The following is a 4,102-nucleotide window of genomic DNA, read 5'->3' as shown; positions in this document are numbered from 1 at the left end:
CCCTGTTCTACTTGGCCACTGGCTGGAAAAATCAGCACTCCTAAGCTAGACACCCCCTTACTAGTTTTTCACAAAATATGTGAACAAGGCCTCTGGCCTTGAGCTGGGGCTTCACAGAGATGGCTACATTTCTAAGATAAAAAAGTTATCAACTGGGCTCCATGGTAACAGCTGGCAGGGGAAAAAAAGAAAGGAAAAAAAAAGTTCTCCCCCTCCCAGGTGTCCTTGAAAAGTTAACTTGCCCAGAACAGAGGAAAAAACAGAACTTTTTGTGAACTTCTGCAGACTGTGAACTTCTGAGCCCCTTCCCTTACATGTTGAGTACAAAAATTCTGAAACTACCTAAACTTGGGGTTCAGGGGATTAATTGATTACAACAGAAGCAATGCCCTCTGAATCCGGTTGCAACCAAATAGGACTGTTTCCCTGTCTTCGGTGCTATCTTAGGTGCCTTGCCTTGTCCGTCCCTACAACAGTATAATTCTATATACTTAAACATTATTTATGTTTTCATGAAATGGTCAACAGATGTGATTAATTGTATAATGGTGCAGATGTTTCCCAGAGTGCTCTATCATGACGCAGGTTCATTTAAAGATCAAATAGGGGGGCATACAACCCGGTTCTGCCGGGAACCTGTATCCCTCACTTTAGCCATCCTATTAGGAATGGGAGTTGCTGCAGGGGTGAGCACAGGAACCACTGCCCTCATCCATGGGACACAACAAATGACCCAATTAAAAGCAGCAATGGACCAAAACTTAAAGATATTAGAAACCTCCATCACAGCTTTGCAGGAATCTTTAACCTCTCTCTCTAAAGTTGTTTTACAGAACAGGCGAGGGTTGGACCTCCTCTTCATGAGAGAAGAGAGCCTTTATGCTGCATTGAGGGAAAAATGTTGTTTTTATGCCAACCATACTGGAGTTGTAAAAAATCTATAAATAAATTAAAAAGACCCCTTAAAGAGCATCAACGAGAGAGAGAGAGACCCAAAAAGGGTGGTTTGAGTCTTGGTTCACACAGTCCCCCTAGTTAACTACACTTTTATCAGCCCTGGCCAGTCCATTAATAATCCTCATATTATTGCTAACTGTAAGACCCTGTTTGCTCAACCATGTAATTTCTTTTCTCCAAGCTCAAATTAGACAAGTTAAACTTATGGTAATCAGACAACAATATACCCCACTAGCAGACATAAAATGTGACACCCCCCCAATGATCACTTTTATGATTAAAAGTAGCCAGAAGAAGAAGTGGGAAATGAAAGGTTAATAAAATAGGTACTTGTCACTCCGTTTTTCTGTATGCTTAACAAAACACTGTTGAAATCTTAAGAACTGTTTGCTAATCTTGTTCCCAGAATGTGCTGTCCCCAACTGCCAAACTGCAGAATGTAACTTCCCTCCCTGCCCTCTCCAAGGAAAGTATATAAGCTCTGCTTAAGCTGTTCTCAGGGCTCTTTGCTCTATTTAAGTGAGCTCTGAGCCCCAGCATGCTGGACCCCCAATAAACCCTTTGCTGTTGCATGAGACAGTCTCTTGGTGGTCTCTTCCTCCGATGCTTGCCTGACCTTTACATTCTTATTGGTACATTACAGTTATACATAATAATGGAGTTCATCTTGATACAATCATACAAGTATGGAATATAATTTACTCCAATATAGTCACAAGTATGTCCTCTTTTTCTCCCCTCCTCCCTCTTTCTGTTCCCTTTTCTCTACTCTAATGGTCTCTCTTCTATTTACTTATAATTTTTTAAATTAATGCTAAATAGATAGATAAAAGACGAAATTCACTATTATGTAGTCATATATGTACTTATGTACCTAGCATATTTCACTGTTCCTCTCCTTTCCTCCTTCACCCATCAATCCACTTTCTTTGCTCCACAGCTCTCTTCTATTTGCCCACCCTTGTATGCCTTATTTGATCTAGCCACCCCATTCATATGAAACATTTGACTTTTGACTCTGTATCTGGCTTATTTACTTCACATGATGTTCTCCATGCCATAATTTTATTCTTTATTGCGGGCTGGTTCCATAACTTGGCATTGTGAATGAGCAATGTTTGTACATTGATGTGGCTGTAACACTACAGTGTGCTGATTTTAGTTTTTTAGATAAATACCGAGGAATGAGATAGTAGGGTCCTAGGGCTGTGGGTTGTGGCTCAGCAGTAGAGTGTTTGCCTAGCACATGCAAGGCCCTGGGTTCAATCCTTAGCACCACATATAAATAAATAAATAAATAAAAGATATTGTGTCCAACTACAACTAAAAAATAAATATTAAAAAAAATTTTAAAGAGAGATAGCAGGGTCCTATGGTGATTCCATTCCTAATTTTTAGAGGAGCCTCAATACTGCTTTCAACAGTGGTTCTACTAATTTGCAGTGCCACCAACAATGTACATTTTCCTCCACATCCTCAGCACTTATTATTATTGTATTCTTGATGATTGCCTTTTTGACTAGAGTGAGAAAAAATTCCAGGATATTAGGAGAGAGCTAGACGGTGATCATGTCACTTGTTCATTCCCACTCATAAGGAGCCTAAACATCCTTAACTTGCTCAGTTGATGATGTTGATCTGCAACCTTGAAATCTACCTCCCATCCTGTGGCTTTGCCCTACTGTCTTTCTCCTGCTCCCTAACTCTTGTTCCATCCCAAGTGCCATCCCAGGGCTTTGCCCTACTGTTCTTCATGGAGCCTACTTAACAGCTCTCCATGAATTCCTGGAGCCACTTTTGAGTTTTACCTCCAAATTCACATAGCTGAGTCTCCTTCAGAACTCTTGGGAAACTGTGACCTGGAGATTTAAGCTTTTTAGGACAATCTTGTCTCAAGCACATAGTTTCTGGGTTAAACAAGTGGCATGCTGTTCTGTGGGGGAAATATTCTCACCCACAGTGTGATCAAAGTTTATTAAAATAAAATGTATTGACACAGAAAACATGTTGTAGAGGTGAACTCCCATAAAAAATTGGGTCATTTTATGTTTTGTTGTTGTTGTTGTTGTTGTTTTAAAATAACTACCTTGTCTTGTTTCCACACAAAGGCCTACAGAAGCAACAAAGAACTATTTCAAATTGTATGTTCAACAGGCATATTATGGAGATTCTCCTGTCCCAAGGCTGCATTGGTTTCTTTCTTACTTAAATGGATGTCTTCTCCCTGAGCCTCTTAAAAAGGAAGACACATGCTCACCCTGATGCTCAGTCCCTCCAGCAAAACTCTTGTTTCTCTGTTCAGTTTACAGTGTTTCTGGACAGTATATAGAAACCATGACCAGGATAAGTGATAGGAGACAGATTTCACATGCATATGGCATTGCCTAGTCCTGGCAGCATTATCTGAAGGTAAATATGAGATCTACATGGAGAAAATTGCAGTGAACTTTCTTCCTCATTCTCTTCCAACCTCATTTTCCTGCCATTACTGGATGTGGCACATGAACAGCTATACTAGGGACTCACTGCAAAGGAACACTACCCAGAACACCATACTAAGATGGATTCTGGGAATGAATTGTAAGGCCTTTCACAGGAAAGTGAGTGAGAAAAGTGTCAAGACTGAATGACCAATCAAATGCCATGTGGATGAGGCTGATAGGTAAGATTTATGATAATATGTTACTAATCCAACAACAGAGACTAGGAACCAGCTTTGTCCATTTAGGGCCTTGTGAACAGTCTTGGGAGTTGATGGGATATTTGCCCATGTCCATTCAAGTATATGTAGCAATCAATATACATATAAAGTTTATAATTTGATTCATTTTCTTCTCTATATATTCACGTTCCAACAGTGACAGCATTTTTGATTGAGAACATTGACACTGGCAGCTAAGGGAACAAATATCTTTCAGAAAGAAAGACACAAAACCTCAGTCACAGGCATCATCAGAATCAAACCACATGGATTCACACATAGACACACCCCACTCCCATGCACATATCCTCACTCCCAGGACTACAGAGAATGACTATGGTTCTTTATCTGAACAATTAATTTCTACCACAACTTCCACAATCCCCATCCACAGAAGGAAGCTGGAATCTGGGTAGCTCTACACACTAAAGCCACAAAGACAGT

This window comes from Marmota marmota, unplaced genomic scaffold (genome assembly GCF_001458135.2).
Source record: "Marmota marmota marmota unplaced genomic scaffold, marMar, whole genome shotgun sequence".
Lineage (NCBI taxonomy): Eukaryota > Metazoa > Chordata > Mammalia > Rodentia > Sciuridae > Marmota > Marmota marmota.
The sequence above is the reverse complement of the archived record's forward strand: the minus strand, read 5'-3'. Positions refer to the sequence as shown.